Source organism: Bufo bufo, chromosome 8, assembly GCF_905171765.1.
Source record: "Bufo bufo chromosome 8, aBufBuf1.1, whole genome shotgun sequence".
NCBI classification, from domain to species: domain Eukaryota; kingdom Metazoa; phylum Chordata; class Amphibia; order Anura; family Bufonidae; genus Bufo; species Bufo bufo.
In genome coordinates, this window is record NC_053396.1 from 88922174 (window position 1) to 88941841 (window position 19668).

The following is a 19668-nucleotide window of genomic DNA, read 5'->3' on the forward strand; positions in this document are numbered from 1 at the left end:
TTACTGCCATGGGGGGAGCGGGGGGCACTTGATACTGGCACATGGGGGGAGGCACCTGATACTGGCACATGGGGGGGGGAGAGAGGCACCTGATACTGGCACATGGGGGGGGAGAGGGGTTGGCACCTGATACTGGCACCTGGGGGGGAGGGGGGTTGGCACCTGATACTGGCACATGGGGGGGGAGGCACCTGATACTGGCACATGGGGGGAGGCACCTGATACTGGCACATGGGGGGGGAGAGGGGTTTGGCACCTGATACTGGCACCTGGGGGGGAGGGGGGTTGGCACCTGATACTGGCACATGGGGGGGGGGAGAGGCACCTGATACTGGCACATGGGGGGGAGAGGGGTTGGCACCTGATACTGGCACCTGGGGGGAGGGGGGGTTGGCACCTGATACTGGCACATGGGGGGGGGGGAGAGAGGCACCTGATACTGGCACCTGGGGGGGGGAGAGGGGTTGGCAGCTGATACTGGCACCTGGGGGGGGGGGGTTGGCACCTGATACTGGCACATGGGGGGGGGGGAGGCACCTGATACTGGCACATGGGGGGAGGCACCTGATACTGGCACCTGGGGGGGGGGAGAGAGAGGCACCTGATACTGGCACATGGGGGGGAGAGGGGTTGGCACCTGATACTGGCACCTTGGGGGGTTGGCACCTGATACTGGCACATGGGGGGGGGAGAGGCACCTGATACTGGCACATGGGGGGAGGCACCTGATACTAGCACCTGGGGGGGAGGGTGGGTTGGCACCTTATACTGGCACATGGGGGGGAGAGGGGTTGGCACCTGATACTGGCACCTGGGGGGGAGGGGGGGTTGGCACCTGATACTGGCACATGGGGGGGGGGAGAGGCACTTGATACTGGCACTTTTTCTGTGTGGGGGGGAGATGGCACTATGATACTGGGGCATGTGGGGGGGGGAGAGGCACTTGATACTGGCACATGATGGGGGGGCATTATGGGGGACACTAGGCCGGCAGCCTATCAGAGGCCGGACACTGAGGGGAATCTACTGGGGCACTATATATGGGGCATTTTATACTGGTACATTATGGGGGGCACTAGCAGGAAGGGGGGAGAGGAGCACTATGGAGGCATTTACTGGGGGCACTATATAGGGGTATTTTATACTGGGACATTATGGGGGCACTATGGGGACATTAGCTCAACTGGGGGCATTACAAGGGGGTATTTTTGCAATGTCACATTATAAGGAGAATTATTACTACTGGGGGGGGGCATTATGGTGGGCTTTATTACTCCCCCATGGTATGACCCCCTAGTAGCAGCACCAGCCTCTCCCTGCCCTGCGACCCCACTGCCCCTTCTCCAAATCCTTATTATGAAATCTTTCTCATTAGGATAAAGCACAACATCAGCTCCGCCGAGCCCCCGGCCAAGTGTTGAAGTGGTTTCTGAGATACCCAAGGGTCAAGTAACTGTAAGTTTTCATGTGAAATATGTTTATGTTATACACATATTGCATCCACTGTGCCCCACAATATACAGTATACCGCTACACTGTGCCAAAGGAGTGCGGTTTACACAGGAGGAGGCAGGTGCGAAGAGCGCTGGGGGGGCCTTTACAAATATTTGCTGTGGGGCCCAGTCACTTCTAGTTACGCCCCTGTGTTTGGCGCACGTCCTTCCGCCGCCAAGGATCGCAGGGCATCATTCTTTGCCTCCTGTTGCCTCCTCTTCCTACTCGGCTTCCTCCTCCTCTTCTACCACCTCCTCATCCAGTCAGCGACAGACTTTCACCACCAACTTCAGCACAGCCAGGGGTAAACGTCAGCAGGCCAATCTGAAACTGATGTGTTTGGGGGACAGGCCCCACACCGCGCAGGAGTTGTGGCGGGGTATAGAACAACAGACCGACGAGTGGTTGCTGCCAGTGGGCCTCAAGCCCAGCCTGGTGGTGTGCGATAATGGGCGAAATCTTTTTGCAGCTCTGGGACTATCCGGTTTGACGCACATCCCTTGCCTGGTGCATGTGCTGAATTTGGTGGTGCAGAAATTCATTCACAACTACCCCGACATGTCAGAGCTGCTGCATAAAGTGCGGGCCGTCTGTGCGCGCTTCCGGCGTTCTCATCCTGCCGCCGCTCGGCTTTCTGCTCTACAGCGTAACTTCAGCCTTCCCGCTCACCGCCTCATATGCGATGTGCCCACCAGGTGGAACTCCACCTTGCACATGCTGGAGAGACTGTGCGAGCAGCAGCAGGCCATAGTGGAGTTTCAGCTGCAGCACGCACGGGTGAGTCGCACTGCGGAACAGCACCACTTCACCACCAATGACTGGGCCTCCATGCGAGATCTGTGTGCCCTGTTGCGCTGTTTCGAGTACTCCACCAACATGGCCAGTGGCGATAACGCCATTATCAGCGTTACAATACCACTTCTATGCCTCCTTGAAAAAAACGCTTCTGGCGATGATGGAAGAGGATGTGGCACAGGAGGAGGAGGAAGAGGTATCATTTCATAGGGTTTCCGGCCAGTCATTCACCAGTGGCTCCGAGGGTGGGTTCCTGCACCCATAAACGCCAGGTACAGAATTGTCAAGCCAGGGCACAGTTCTGGAAGATGACGAGGTGGAGGAAGACGAGGAGGCACCGTGTTCACAGCAGGGTGGCACCCAAACCAACTCATGGCCATCACTGGTGCGTGGCTTGGGGGATACAGAGGACAAAGACAATACACCTCCCACAGAGAATAGCTTTTCATTGCCTCTGGGCAGCCTGGCACACATGAGTGATTACATGCTGCAGTGTCTCTGCAACGACCGCTGAGTTGCCCACATTCTAACTTGTGCTGATTACTGGGTGGCCACGCCGCTGGATCCCTGTTAGAAGGACAACGTACCGTCAGGGCCGGCCTTTGGGGTGTGTGGGCTGTGCGGCCGCACAGGGCGCAATAGCAACAGGGGCGCCGGGCGGCCGACAGCTCGCAATGTAATATGCGGCAGGCGAGGCAGCACTTGTGTTCTCCCTCGGGGCGGGCCCCCCGCCCCCTCCATCTCCCCCTCCCCTGTATTTAGCAGGGGGCGCCCGGCGCCCGTTGCAGTTTAGAAAAAAAAAAAAAGTTGCTTATATAAGTTCGGGCGGCTGGCGGCGCCCCTCATGCTGCGCCGCCTGAGTGGCTGAGGCTGAGCGCTTGCCGCTCTAAAGAATCCTGCCTGCGCCTGTTGTGTGCTGTTAATGTAGCGTGGCCGAGCTCTGTTCGATCCGCGGTACAGGAGCTTTTGTTTTCTGTACCCGGCCGGACTGACAGGAAGTGCTCACTTAGTGTGCACTTCCTGTCAGTCCGGCCGGGTACAGGAAACAAATGCTCCTGTACCGCGGATCGAACAGAGCTCGGCCACGCTACACTAGAGGTGGAGGTGGGAGTAGAATGAGAGTGACAAGGGGGGAGGGGGGAGGAAATAATGAGAGTGAAAAGGGGGGTGGGGGGGAGGAAATAATGAGAGTGACAAGGGGGGAGGGGGGGAAATAATGAGAGTGACAAGGGGGGAGGGGGGGGAAATAATGAGAGTGACAAGGGGGGAGGGGGGTGAAATAATGAGAGTGACAAGGGGGGAGGGGGGGAAATAATGAGAGTGACAAGGGGGGGGAATAATGAGAGTGACAAGGGGGGAGGGGAAATAATGAGAGTGACAAGGGGGGGGAAATAATGAGAGTGACAAGGGAGAGGGGGGGGAATAATGAGAGTGACAAGGGAGGGGGGGTGGAATAATGAGAGTGACAAGGGGGGCGGGGAAATAATGAGAGTGACAAGGGGGGGGAAATAATGAGAGTGACAAGGGAGAGGGGGGGGAATAATGAGAGTGACAAGGGAGGGGGGGTGGAATAATGAGAGTGACAAGGGAGGGGGGGGAATAATGAGAGTGACAAGGGAGAGGGGGGGATAATGAGAGTGACAAGGGAGAGGGGGGGGAATAATGAGAGTGACAAGGGAGGGGGGAAATAATGAGAGTGACAAGGGAGAGGGGGGGAATAATGAGAGTGACAAGGGAGAGGGGGGGAATAATGAGAGTGACAAGGGAGGGGTGGTGGAATAATGAGAGTGACAAGGGAGAGGGGGGGGAATAATGAGAGTGACAAGGGAGAGGGGGGGGGGGATAATGAGAGTGACAAGGGAAGGGGGGGGGGGAAGAGAGTGACAATGGAGTCCCCAGAGCCAGACTGCAGCCAGAGACCAGATCATCTTATTGTCCTGGTGGTAAGTAGACAATGCAATATGTTTATTATTTAATTTTTTAGTTATTAATACTACATTGGAAACTAATTTTCTCAGCTGGACACCGGCCGACACTGCGCATGCGCTGGGAGCCTCACCAGCGTTTAGGGTAGGGAAAAAGCACTGGCCCGTACGTAATTTTTCCCTTCCCTAACCGCTGGTGAGGCTCCCGGTGCATGCGCAGTGTCGGCCGGTGTTCAGCTGAGAACATCCATCCGATCACTGCGCCTGCACATTGGCCCATAGTTTTTCCCTACCCTAACCGCCGGCGAGGCTCCTGGCGCATGCGCATTCTGCTGTGAAATTTCCCTAACCTGTCGTTGTGTGCCTGCGCGGCGCTGCACACCTCCTCACGTCATGTCCGGTCCGACCGGAAGTGACGAGGGTAGGGAAATCTCACGAAGTAGAGAAGTATAACATTACACCGGCCTTTGGGGTGTGTGGGCTGGTAACTACTTGGTTTGATAGTCAGCCAGCCTATGCCATGATGCCAGCAACAAGCGGGTTTTGTTTTTTTTTGGGGGGGGGGGGCGCCACAAGGTTAGCTCGCACAGGGCGCCTGAACACCTAAGGCCGGCCCTGCGTACCGTCCTTAATTCCGTCACTGGAGCGTGATCGTAAGATGCGCGAGTACAAGCGCAGGCTGGTAGACGTGCTGCTGGTGGCATTCCCATCTGACAGCGGGAGCACAGTGGAAGCACAAGGTGAAGGCAGAGGAGGAGGAAGAGGTCGCCAATGCAGCTGGGGCACCACCAGCACCTCAGAAGGCAGGGTTAGCATGGCCGACATGTGGAAAAGCTTTGTCACCTCGCCGCAACAACCGGCCCCAATTGCTCATATGGAGCGTGTTAGCAGGAGGCAGCATTTGAACAACATGGTGGAACAGTACCTGTGCACACGCCTACACGTACTGACTGATGGTTCTGCCCCATTCAACTTCTGGGTCTCCAAATTGTTCACATGGCCAGAGCTTGCCCTATATGCCTTGGAGGTGCTGGCCTGCCCTGCAGTCAGTGTACTCTCTGAACGTGTATTTAGCACAGCAGGAGGCGTCATTACAGACAGACGCAGCTGCCTGTCCACAGCCAACGTGGACAAGCTCACGTTCATTAAAATGAACCAGGCTTGGATCCCACAAGACTTGTCTGTACCTTGTGCAGAATAGACATTTATACCACAATCAAACATTCATTCTTGTACTCAAGTCAAGTGCAATGATTCTTTGTTTTCTTTTTTTTTTTTGTCAGATTCGTTTTGTAACTGGGATTACTTTAAAACCATTATTTTAAATGATTTAGTAAATGTTATGTTTTAAAGTAATCCCAGTTACAAAACGAATCTGATAATTATTTGGGTGTAATCAGATATCACCACAGATTTATTCAGTGTGGTGATATAATTAATTTTATTTTTTTATTTGTCCCAATATTTTGGGGTCTACCTACCCCAATAAAAAATAAATTGTTGGCTACCTCCTCCTCCTCCGTTGCTGCCTCCACCTACAACACCACATTCACCGCCTCCTGAACCTCTGACTCCATATCCACCTCCTTCTCTGAGTTGCAGGTTAATAATTTGTAATTGTTAGTTATTTTATTTCATTTTAAGGTTTTTCCCTATCCACATTTGTTTGCAGAGCAGTTGCCATGCTCTTAAGCACATTTTATTGCCTTTTACATCCCTCTAGCCTTTTCAAGGACTATTTTAGAGTCATTTTAATTAAAAAAAAGTGCCAATTTTAGTGCCCTAAATTGAAAAAAATCTTATTTTTAATTGTCGGGTGATATTTTACCATTTTTGGCGTATAGAAAGCCCTGCTGTGCCTGGGTGACAGGGGCCTAAATCTCTCAAAATCCTCTGTTGTATTGCTGGGTGACATGAACCCCCTTTTGCCGTGAATGAACCCCTGCTGTGCCTGGGTGACAGGGGCCTAAATCTCTCAAAATCCTCTGTTGTATTGCTGGGTGACATGAACCTCCTTTTGCCGTGAATGAACCCCTGCTGTGCCTGGGTGACAGGGGCCTAAATCTCTCAAAATCGTCTGTGCTATTGCTGGATGACATGAACCCCCTTTTGCCGTGAATAAACCCCTGCTGTGCCTGGGTGACAGGGGCATAAATCTCTCAAAAACCTCTGTTGTATTGCTGGGTGACATGAACCCTCTCTTGCCGTGAATGAACCCCTGCTGTGCCTGGGTGACAGGGGCCTAAATCTCTCAAAATGCTCTGTTCTATTGCTGGGTGACAAGAACCCCCTTTTGCCATGAATGAACCCCTGCTGTGCCTGGGTGACGGGGGCCTAAATCTCTCAAAATCCTCTGTTGTATTGCTGGGTGACAAGAACCCCATTTTGCCGTGAATGAACCCCTGCTGTGCCTGGGTGACACGGGCCTAAATCTCTCAAAATCCTCAGTTCTATTGCTGGGTGACAAGAACCCCCTTTTGCCGTGAATGAACCCCTGCTCTGCATTGCTGACAGGGAACTAAATTTAGTGAAAACATCTGTTACTGATCAGAAGATGCGTGACTACAAGCGCACGCTGATGATAGCATTCCCACCTGACAGCGGGGGCACAGTGGAAGTACAAGGCGAAGGCAGAGGAGGAGGAAGAGGTCGCCAACGCAGCTGGGGCACCACCAGCACCTGAGAAGGCAGGGTTAGCATGGCCGAAATGTGGAAAAGCTTTTGTCAGCCTTGGAGGTGCTGACCTGCCCTGCAGCCAGTGTATAGTGTGGACGTGTGTTTAGCACAGCAGAGAGCATTATCACAGGCCGCAGCCAATGTGGACAAGCTTACATTTATTAAAATGAACCAGGCATGGATCCCACAAGACTTGTCCGTACCTTGTGCAGAATAGACATTTATACCAGCCTCAACCATCCATTCTTGTACTCAAGTGCACTTATTCTTTGTTTTATTTTGTTACATGTCCCAATAATTTAGGGGATACCCCAATTTAAAAATAAAAAATAACACAAATCAGTGTTGGCTACCTATTCCTCTTTCACCGCCGCTTCCACCTACACCGCCACGTCAACCTACACCGCCACATCCACCCATCCACCGCCTCCCCAACCTCCTACTCCTAGATCCAGATTGTTATTTTTAATTTTTCTGTATTTTATGTTATTTTAAGTCATTTCCCTATCCACATTTATTTGCAGAACAGTTGTCATGCTCTTAAGCACATTTTGATGCCTTTTGCAGCCCTCTAGCCCTTTCCAGGACTATTTTAGTGCCCAAAAGTTCGGGTGCCCATTGACTTCAATGGGGTTCGGGTTCGGGGTCAAGTTCGGGTCCCGAACCCGAACTTTTTTTTCAAGTTCGGCCGAACCTGCCAAACCCGAACATCCAGGTGTCCGCTCAACTCTACTGAAGAGGACAATATACAGCTACAGATGGATCTGGATAGATTAGAGGCTTGGGCAGAGAAGTGGCAGATGAGGTTTAACACTGACAAATGTAAGGTTATGCACATGGGAAGGAATTATGCAAATCACCCGTACATACTAAATGGTAAAACACTGGGCAACACTGACATGGAAAAGGACCTAGGAATTTTAATAAACAGCAAACTAAGCAGTAAAAACCAGTGTCAGTCAGCTGCTGCCAATGCCAAAAAGATAATGGGTTGCATCAAAAGGGGCATAGCTGCCCGTGATGAGAACATAGTCCTACCACTTTACAAATCACTAGTGAGACCACACATGGAGTACTGTGTACAGTTCTGGGCTCCTGTGAACAAGGCAGACATAGCAGAGCTGGAGAGGGTTCAGAGGAGGGCAACTAAAGTAATAACTGGAATGGGGCAACTACAGTACCCTGAAAGATTATTAACATTAGGGTTATTCATATTAGAAAAAAGACGACTGAGGGGAGATCTAATTACTATGTATAAATATATCAGGGGACAGTACAGAGATCTATCCCATCATCTATTTATCCCCAGGACTGTGACTGTGACGAGGGGACATCCTCTGCGTCTGGAGGAAAGAAGGTTTGTACACAAACATATAAAAGGATTCTTTACGGTAAGAGCAGTGAGACTATGGAACTCTCTGCCTGAGGAGGTGGTGATGGTGAGTACAATAAAATAATTCAAGAGAGGCTTGGATGAATTTCTGGGGTGTAATAATATTACAGGCTATAGCTACTAGAGAGGGGTCGTTGATCCAGGGAGTTAATCCGATTACCTGATTGGAGTTCGGAAGGAATTTTTTCCCCCTTAAGTGGGGAAAATTGGCTTCTACCTCACAGGTTTTTTTTTTGCCTTTCTCTGGATCAACTTGCAGGATAACAGGCTGAACTGGATGGACAGATGTCTTTTTTCGGCCTTATATACTATGTTGCTATGTTACTATGTGTCAAAAAAGCTATTTTTTGTCACCTTACATCACAAAAAGTCTAATACCATGCGATCAAAAAGTCATACGCACCCCAAAATAGTGCCCATTAAACCGTCATCTCAACCCACAAAAAATGATATCTTACCTAAGACAATCTCCCAAAAAATAAAAATAAACTATGGCTTTCAGAATATGGAGACACAAAAAAATCATTTTTTTTTTTAATGCTTTATTATGTAAAATTTTAACAAACAAACAAAAGTAGTCATATTTGGTATTGTCACGTCTGTAATAACCTGCTCTATTAAAATAGCACATGATCTAACCTGTCAGATGAGCATTGTAAATAACAAAAAATAAAAACGGTGCCGAAACAGCTATTTTTTGTTACCTTGCCTCGCAAAAAGTGTAATATGGAGCAACCAAAAATCATATGTACCCTAAAATAGTATTAACAAAACTGCCACCTTATCCTGTAGTTTCCAAAATGGGGTCACTTTTTGGGAGTTTCTACTCTAGGGGTGCATCAGGTGTCTTTAAATGCGACATGGCAACTTAAAGAGGACCTTTCACCGATTCTTACCCTATGAACTAAGTATACAGACATGTGGAGCGGCGCCCGGGGATCTCACTGCACTTACTATTATCCCCGGGCGCCGCTCCGTTCTCCTGCTATGTCCTCCGGTATCTCCGTTCCCTAAGTTATGGTAGGCGGAGTCTGCCCTAGCGCTGGCCAATCGCATTGCAGAGCTCACAGCCTGGGAGAAAATAACCTCCCAGGCTGTGAGCTCTGCGCTGCGATTGGCCAGCGCTAGGGCAGACTCCGCCTACCATAACTTAGGGACTGGTATCTCCGCCTACTATAACTTAGTGAGCGGAGATACCGGAGGGCATAGCAGGAGAACGGAGCGGCGCCCGGGGATAATAGTAAGTGCAGTGAGATCCCCGGGCGCCGCTCTACATATCTGTATAGTTAGTTCATAGGGTAAGAATAGGTGAAAGGTCCTCTTTAAAATTATCCCAGTGAAATCAGCCCTTCAAAAACCATATGGCGATCCCTTCGTTTGCGTCCTGCTGTGTGCACAGACAGCAGTTTACAACCACATATGGGGTGTTTCTGTAAACTACAGAGCCAGGGTAATAAATAATGAGTTTTGTTTGGCTGTTAATCCTTGCTTTGTTACTGGAAAAAATGGGTCAAAAAGGAAAATCTGGCAAAAAAGTGAAATTCTGAAATTTCATCTACATTTTCCTTTAATTCTTGTCGAACACTTAAAGGGTTAACAAAGTTTGTAAAATCAGTTTTGAATACCTTGAGGGGTGTAGTTTCTAAAATGGGGACATTTATGGGTGGTTTCTATTATGTAAGCCCCACAAAGTGACTTCAGACCTGAATTGGTCCATAAAAAATGGGTTTTGGAAATTAAAAAAAAAAAAATTCAAGATTTGCTTCTAAACTTCTAAGCCTTCTAACGCCCCCAAAAAATAAATTGGCATTCACAAAATTATCCAAACATAAAGTATACATATGGGAAATGTAAAGTAATAACTATTATTTGAGGTATCACTATCTGTTTTTAAAGCAGAGAAATTGAAATTTGGAAAGTTGTGAATCTTTTCCAATTTTCTTTGTAAATTTGGTATTTTTTTTATAAAAATGAAAAATAGTGGAGGGTTTAGGTGGCTCACTAGCAAATAGTTAAGGTATGGTGCTGCAAGCTCATATAAAGGGAATCACCCCACCCCAGTGGCGTAGGGATCGCCATAGCAGCCATAGCAATGGCTATGGGGCCCTACGCCACTGGGGGCCCACCGCCGACGGAGGATAAAAAAATTAAAATAAAAAATGTGGCGAGTGGGCCAGGCGTGGCGCTGTGATAGGGGCAGGGCTCCAGATGGTCTCTCCCTCCCCCCTGTGCTGCTGCCGCGGCGGCCAATAAGAAGAGGGACAGGGGGAGGGGCTGTGGCCACTGCGCCACCAATGAAGATAACTGACCTGTTAATACAAATACAGGAGGCGGGTGCCGGAATCAAATAGCAGCACCCAACCTCTATGACAGGGAGCAGCACCTGAGAGGTTAACTACCGCTGATCGCAGCTCCCTGTCATAGAGGTCGGGTGCCGGCTATTTGATTCCGGCACCCACCTCCTGCATTTGTATTAACAGGTCAGTTATCTTCATTGGTGGCGCAGTGCGCCCCCCCCCCCCCCAAGTATAAAAAACATTGAGTGCGCCCCCCCCCCACCCCAGTATAATAAACATTGAGTGCGGCCCCCCCCCAGTATAATAAACATTGAGTGCGCCCCCCCCAATATAATAAACATATAAACATTGGTGGGCAGTGGAAAGTGCCAATTAGGGTTAAAAAATAAAAATAAAAAATTAACTCACCTCCTCCAATTGATCGCGTAGCTGTCGGTCTCCTGTTCTTTCTTCAGGACCTGTGGTGACGTCACTGAGCTCCAGCCTCCATCACATGGTCCATTACCATGGTGATGGATCATGTGATGTATCATGTGATGAGCTCAGTGACATCACCACAGGTCCTGCGTCCTGAAGAAAGTACAGGAGACCGGCTGCTACGCGATCAATTGGAGGAGGTGAGTTAATTTTTATTTATTTTTTTAACCCTCATTGGCACTGCCCACCAATGTTTATATGTTTATTATACTAGGGAGGGGGGGGCACACTGCGCCACCAATGTTTATTATACTGGGGTGTTGGGGGGGGTGCACTGCGCCACCAATGTTTATATGTTTATTATACTAGGGAGGGGGGGCGCACTGCGCCACCAATGTTTATATGTTTATTATACTAGGGAGGGGGGGCACACTGCGCCACCAATGTTTATTATGTTGGGGGGGCGCACTGCGCCACCAATGTTTATTATACTGGGGTGCTGGGGGGGCGCACTGCGCCACCAATGTTTATATGTTTATTATACTAGGGAGGGGGGGCGCACTGCGCCACCAATGTTTATTATGTTGGGGGGCCCACTGCGCCACCAATGTTTATTATACTGGGGTATTGAGGGGGCGCACTGCGCCACCAATGTTTATTATACTGGGGTGTATATTGTGGCAAAACCAACCTCGCCACTGGGTTTTGGAGAGGACTGGCTGCTGGCCTCTTGCCCCTGGATTATGGGCCATATACTAACTTTTAAACCCCTGAACCTATTCAAGTGAATTTTGGATAGGTTTGTCCCAAAGTTATACTGTTTAAATTGATGTTAGATATATGTATGGTCAATGTAAACTCACAAAGTTGTAACAATTTATAATAAGTGTAACTTGTCAGCTTGGGAGGAAATGCTGGGTGTGTTTCTATTGTGCCATTGTCCCATTGTGTGTTTAAATGGTGATGTCTGTTCTGTTGTCCTCACATGTGTATTGGCGATCTCCCTTTGTCCTCAGAGATAATTGGATTGCTCCTCAGGTTGTCTCCGGGACAGAGAGGAGGAGACCATGATGCATTGTGGGGATATGTTGTATTTGTCCTATGTCACAGTCTTCATTCTGGTCCTCTGGGGGTGTGAACGATTGGTTGCTGTAGTTACATTGTATGTGTTGTAAATTACTAATTGGTTGTATTTCAAACCCCTGTGGGCAGTACTATGTTTGTGGTTTATGAATAAAAGAGGCTGTACGTGAAGTACAGTCAGACCACTGCTTGACCCTCAACACAGAGCCTTGTCTCGTTATTGGGGGGATTCACTGTATGCTGTTAGAAGACCGATTGCCAGAAGTGTAAGCTGATCCCTGTTCGTCTGCTAGCAGCTATTCGTGAGGTTCCAGTTTGGAGTGCTACTTTGTATCCCGTTCGGAGATTGGAGCATTTCCTTGTATGCCGTTACATTGGTGGCAAGCAGCGGGATCGTTCCTACAGCCAGAAGGACAGCTACAGGAGACACCATTTTTGTGGATTCTACAATTTAAGGACAACGCATGTCCCAGTACAGCGTCCCTGACAGCAGCAGGATGGAACCAGCAGTGTTATACGAGGAGGAGGACCTGGATGGCCGGGATGCATTAAGGAAAGGCATCTGGTACCAGGCCCTGGATAATCTACAATACCAGCGGGGTGAGAGTCTCCCCAGTGAAGAGCAGCGGTTGCAGAAGCAAGTGGCCCTGCGGATGCCCTTCCTGGGAGAGCAGCCCCTGGAGGAATGGGTGAAGGAACTAGAGCACCGGGTATGGCAGGAGCTATGGCTGGAGGATGCCTACCAGGCGCTTTGGTGGTATATGGCACAGTATATACCCTGGACAGCCGAACATGACAAGCCAGAGGGAGAGGAGTTTTATGGTCCTGGCTTGTTATGGGAGTCCTTTGCAGAGCCTGACTTCGGGAGCCCTGTACAGTCCAGACTACAGGACATTTTCTATGAGAGGGAGGCTAGGCATGAGTGGGATGACCCCCATGAGGTAGAGCAAGACCTGGCTCACCTAGCAACCTTGGAGTGGGAACTGGAGCAGGACTACCGAGATCTCTTCCACTCCATTGAGAAGGCTCAACAGGACGGTAAGGTGACAGACCCAGATCCAGACCCATTCAGCTGGGCAGATATTGTAGAGTGTTACTGGGAAGGACCCCAGGTGGCCGGTAGAGATGAGACCGAGGTCTCTCCACCGGTCCTGCAGGGAATTGGGAGCCCAGTCTCCATTCCCCAGCGGCAGTGTGAAGTGCAGGGAGAGGAGTGCAGCGTCCTCCCTCCCCAGCGGCAGGCTGAGGTACATGGGGCAGAGGTAGTTGTTCCTGCCCCCCAGCAGCAGAGTGATATGCCGGGAAGGCAGTGTGAAATGCAGGGAGAGGAGAGCAGCGTCCTCCCTCCCCAGCGGCAGGCTGAGTTACAGGGGGCAGAGGTAGTTGTTCCTGCCCCCCAGCAGCAGAGTGATATGCCGGGAAGGCAGTGTGAAGTGCAGGGAGAGGAGAGCAGCGTCCTCCCTCCCCAGCGGAAGGCTGAGTTACAGGGGGCAGAGGTAGTTGTTCCTGCCCCCCAGCAGCAGCATGATTTTTTGGGAATTGGGAGCCCAGTCTCCATTCCCCAGCGGCAGGCGGAGTTACAGGGGGCAGAGACAGTCGGTCCTGTTCCCCAGCGGCAGAGTGTCCAGCAGGGAATAGAGAGCCCAGTCTCCTTTCCCCAGCAACAGGACACTGTATTGGGAGCGGAGACGGTCGGTCGCCCTCCTCAGCGGCTGGAAGTATGTATGGGAGAGGAGCTTGTTACCCCCTCTCCCCAGCGGTAGCTTAACACACCAGGGGGAGACAGTAAGCCCCACAACAGTGCAGATGGGACCGTGGTCTCTGCACTTACAGCACAGGGGGTAGAGACAGTCGGTCTCCCCCTCCAACAACCAGGCTCCAACCAGGCTTCTTCCGTGGTAGCGCTGGCACCAGGGCAGAGTACCGCTGATCCCTGCCCACAAAGCAACCTCCACTCCAAGCCAGGGAGCAACACAGAGACCGGGAGTAACAGCTTCCAACATAACCTTGGTGGACTCACTGGACAGAGACAGGCTACTAAATTCAACAGGTCCAGTATTGGGTTGTGGGTGGGCTGCCAGACTAACTCAGGTACCGACCGGCGTGAGGTCAGGTATCTGGTTAGTCTTCCCTGGGGGGGGGAGATGTGTGGCAAAACCAACCTCGCCACTGGGTTTTGGAGAGGACTGGCTGCTGGCCTCTTGCCCCTGGATTATGGGCCATATATTAACTTTTAAACCCCTGAACCTATTCAAGTGAATTTTGGATACTTTTGTCCCAAAGTTATACTGTTTAAATTGATGTTAGGTATATGTATGGTAAATGTAAACTCACAAAGTTGTAACAATTTATAATAAGTGTAACTTGTCAGCTTGGGAGGAAATGCTGGGTGTGTTTCTATTGTGCCATTGTCCCATTGTGTGTTTAAATGGTGATGTCTGTTCTGTTGTCCTCACATGTGTATTGGCGATCTCCCTTTGTCCTCAGAGATAATTGGATTGCTCCTCAGGTTGTCTCCGGGACAGAGAGGAGGAGACCATGATGCATTGTGGGGATATGTTGTATTTGTCCTATGTCACAGTCTTCATTCTGGTCCTCTGGGGGTGTGAACGATTGGTTGCTGTAGTTACATTGTATGTGTTGTAAATTACTGATTGGTTGTATTTCAAACCCCTGTGGGCAGTACTATGTTTGTGGTTTATGAATAAAAGAGGATGTACGTGAAGTACAGTCAGACCACTGCTTGACCCTCAACACAGAGCCTTGTCTCGTTATTGGGGGGATTCACTGTATGCTGTTAGAAGACCGATTGCCAGAAGTGTAAGCTGATCCCTGTTCGTCTGCTAGCAGCTATTCGTGAGGTTCCAGTTTGGAGTGCTATTTTGTATCCAGTTCGGGAGTTTGGTGTATCCTGCAGTAGCTGTGCCTGTCTCTCAGAAAGGGGCTTATCGCCTAAACGGATTTTAACCCCTTGTCTGCTGAAACGGTCCGTTACATATATAATGTTTATTATATTGACCTTCTACTATGCATTCTGCATTAAAGAATGCTATTATTTTCCCTTATAACCATGTTGTTATAAGGGAAAGTAATACAGTGAATAGACTTTCATCCTAGCAACCATGCGTGAAAATCACACGGTTCAAAATCGCATTTGCCATTTTTAGTCACCTTGTCACCCCAAAAAATAGGATAGGACTGTTCTATTATGGGCCGAACGTTTCATAAAATGCGAAATGCACGCGGCTTTTTTTGGTGTTTTGTTTTTTTTGCACGGTATTGAGTATCGCAATACTTTTTTATGGTGACGAAAGCGAATCAAAACTTTGGTATCGAAACAACCCTACGCCGATCTGATCGGCGTAGCGCTGTCACGATACCAAAATTTTGATTCGGTTTTGATTTGGCGACTAAAAATTTAATTTGGCTCCTAAATTTTTCAGTTCAGGAGCCGATGGCTACTAGGTATTTTTTTTAGTCTGGAGCACTGGATAGGGGGCGGTCGGACTCGGAGCCGGCGGAGGTAGAGAGGCAGTCGCCGGAAGTGGAGGAGGCGGGGTCGCAGACTAGGAGCGGCACATACTGGGAAGCTGCAAGTTGAGCTGTTGGAGTGTCGGTGGCTGGCTGGCTCGGCGGGCGGCGCATGCGCAGTACGGGGTACAGTTCGGTTGGTTCAACTTCAAGTGGCTGAGGTGAGGGCTGGCTGGGGAGTGGGACTGAGTCTGACTAAGTCTCTGACCGCAGCGGCAGCGGCAGTCAGTGGAGAGATGTGGAGACTGGAGTACTGTAACTGGAGTCACTCTGGAGACTAGTGTAGTGGACAAGTGGAGGAGACTGTGTGTGTGAGCTACCGCCGGATCTCAGCATCTTCCCTATTCACACATATACCTGCTCAAGTCTGGCAGGCGCAACTGCGCCCGCATTATTTAATAGTGTGGTGTGGTAATGGTTAATGGCATTGGCAAAGACACAGCCACCTAATCCTATCTGAGGGGTCTGTGATTAGGTGGCTGTGTCTTCGCCAAAATGCCATTAACCATTACCACACCACACTATTAAATAATGCAGCTGCGCCTGCCAGGCTTGAGCAGGTATATGTGTGAATAGGGAAGATGCTGAGATCCGGCTGTACCTCACAGTGAGGTACAGCCAGATCTCAGCATCTTCCCTAATCCATATTCACACATATACCTGCTCAAGCCTGGGAGGCACAGCTGCATTATTTAAAGGGATTCTGTCAGATTAAACCCCTCTAACCTAAGCATATAGAGGGAATCACCCCACCCCATATTATTAAACAAATTTTCAAGATTAAAATATCAATATAAGAATGTAAAACAATAAATAATAAATGTGAGGAATCTTGAAAGTTTCATAGGAATCCTAGAGTTTGATACAATTATTCGGATTTGAATAATTGTATCAAACTCTAGGATTCCTTTGAAACTTTCAAGATTCTTCACATTTATTATTTATTGTTTTACATTCTTATATTGATATTTTAATCTTGAAAATTTGTTTAATAATATTTTATTATAAAAAGTCATTTTATAAGTGTTAGCAATCAGATATCAAGTTTATATTTCACACAATGATATATCACACCAATTGGGACATCTGGGTCAAAAAAAACTAATGTGTCCCCAAAAAAACGCATGGAAACTGCAATAAAAAAATAAATAAAAAAATCAAGGCTGTATAGAATTATCCCCTGATTATGTGGGAGGATTCCCTGACCAACTGGGAGTAGAATGAACAACAGGTGTCCGAGATTTGGGAAGCAATTAAAGGAATGGATAAAAATGGAGGCAGAGCAGGCAGACACTCGACCACTGAGGAAGTGTCACGAGGGTATCTAGAACCACGCCTGACTCCGTTATACCCGGGGTCAGGAAGTCGCAGCGGTTGGCTGCGCGCTCTATGTAAAATAGGGCTGTTTCCTTATGGTAGCTTTCTGGGTTTGCTTTTCAAACCCTTTTGGCTCACTCAGGGATCCGTAGCTCCTTCTCCTCAGCTGTTCCTTGTCCAGCACTCCCAACCTCCTTATATTCCCCTCTCGCACTTCTCTGGTTGCCAGATATAGAGCTTCCTGCCTGGACATCTATTCTGACCCTCTGGAGCTGTGTTGCTGCGTTCTCTGGTTGTTGGTCCAGAACGCTACCCTCCGGATCCCTGGTGGACCTTTGTGGTCTGCTGTGGTCGCCTACCTGGGTGTATGTGTTTGTCTGTCCTCTCCCTGGTGTTTCCCTCTTAGTGTCAGTGGTGCGGACTAGTGATCCCACCGGCCCGTTCACTAACTAGGGCTCATTTTAGGGAAAGCCAGGGTTTAGGCACGTGATAGCCGCACGGGTCAGGAACCCGTCTAGGGACGTCAGGGCAGTCAGGTGCCAGCCGCAAGGTGAGTCAGGGGTCACCACCTTTCCCTCTCCCTTGGGCAGGGCTTTCCCTTTTCCCTCCCTGTGCGTGTCGCCGGTCATTACATTATATCTGGCCCTTATTTTGTGTAGGCAAAAAATAAAAAAATATTTTTTTTTTACCTACTTAGAATCCAGTATGGATCAAGTTGCTGCTCTGTCCAAACAGTTTCATGGCCTGTCTTTGGAGGTGGCAGGATTGAAGGCGTCGGTCCTCCAGCAACAGCAGCAATTACAACTGACCGCAAGCCCAGCGGTGGCTACTGGTAACCAGGTTGTTGCGGAACCCAAGGTCCCTCTCCCTGACAGATTTTCTGGGGGAAGGGACAAGTTTTTGACATTCCGTGAGGCCTGTAAATTATATTTTAAACTGCGCCCTTACTCCTCTGGTAATGAAGAACAGCGGGTGGGGGTTGTTATTTCCCTGCTGCAGGGGGACCCGCAGTCCTGGGCGTTCTCTTTACCTACTGATTCCCAGGCTCTTCGGTCAGTGGATGAGTTTTTCGGGGCCTTGGGTCTCATATATGACGACCCTGATCGAGTCGCACTGGCTGAATCAAGATTACGGAGACTCCTACAAGGAGAGCGGCCGGTAGAGGAGTATTGCTCTGACTTCCGTAGGTGGGCTACGGATACCCAATGGAACGACCCAGCTCTCAGGAGTCAGTTCTGCTCTGGGTTATCCGAAAGGGTTAAGGATGCGCTTGCATTATATGAGACCCCCTTTTCCCTTGACGCGGTTATGTCCCTTTCTATCCGAATAGATAGACGCCTTAGGGACAGGTTGAAAAAACCGGAGCAATTGGTAACCCCTCCCAAGCAGCAGTTAGTCTGTACGGACTTAGACGAGCCTATGCAGCTAGGAGGAACTACTCGTCAGGTCCGTCCTCCTGAGGCTCGCCGTAGGCGTGGGGTTTGTTTTTTTTGTGGGGAGAGGGGTCATTTCATTAATGTCTGTCCTTCTTTCCTCAGAAACAAAAGACCGTCGGAAAACTACTAACCCTAGGCTGTGTGGAGGATGTCAGCCGGGGGGTATACGTTTCCTCCATACGTACATCGCAATTTGTGTTGCCAGCGGTTATTGTTTTTGGTGATAAGACGGAGACTATTTCTTTCTTTCTAGACAGTGGAGCAGGGGTAAATTTGATAGATGCCTATTTTGCCCGCACTATGGGTTTGTCTCTCTGTACGCTACAGAGACCTATTCCCATATTCGCTATTGATTCTGCTCCTCTGTCTCAGAGAAACCTCACCCACATTGTTCATAATTTACACCTTCGGGTAGGGGACCACCATAACGAGATGCTTTCATGTTATGTTCTGGAGGGGCTCCCCACTCCGGTAGTGCTGGGTCTTCCCTGGTTGGTAGCGCACAATCCAGTGGTGGATTGGCAGGCCAGGGAGATATTGGAGTGGAGTGAGCAGTGCAGAGAAAATTGCTTAAATAGCAATTGCTTAGTCGCCTCCATAACTACCCTACCTACATTTATTTCGGATTTTGAGGACGTTTTTTCTGAAAAGGGTGGTCATCGTCCTTATGATTGCCCGGTTAACCTTATTCCCGGCGCAAAATTGCCCAAGACCAGGTTATATAATCTTTCAGGTCCAGAGAGACAAGCCATGAAAGATTATATCTCCGAGAGCTTGGCTAAGGGACACATCAAACCCTCTTCTTCACCCGTGGCTGCAGGGTTTTTCTTCATTAAAAAGAAAGATAGGGGCCTGCGTCCTTGCCTAGATTTTCGCGAATTAAATCGGATAACCATCCGAGACCCATACCCTCTTCCTCTCATTCCTGACCTGTTTAACCAGATTGCGGGTGCTAGGTGGTTCTCCAAACTTGATCTTAGGGGGGCCTACAATCTGATCCGTATTAAGGAGGGGGATGCGTGGAAGACAGCGTTTAACACCCCTGAGGGGCATTATGAAAATCTAGTTATGCCTTTCGGTCTGACCAATGCTCCTGCCGTCTTTCAACATTTCGTTAATGACATTTTTAGTCATCTAATCGGCAGGTTTGTGGTAATATACCTAGATGATATTTTAATTTATTCATCTGATCTGAAAACACATGAGGTGCATGTCCTACGGACGAATAAATTATATGCTAAAATTGAAAAATGTGTCTTCGCCGTTCAGGAGATACAATTCCTAGGTTATTTTTTATCTGCTTC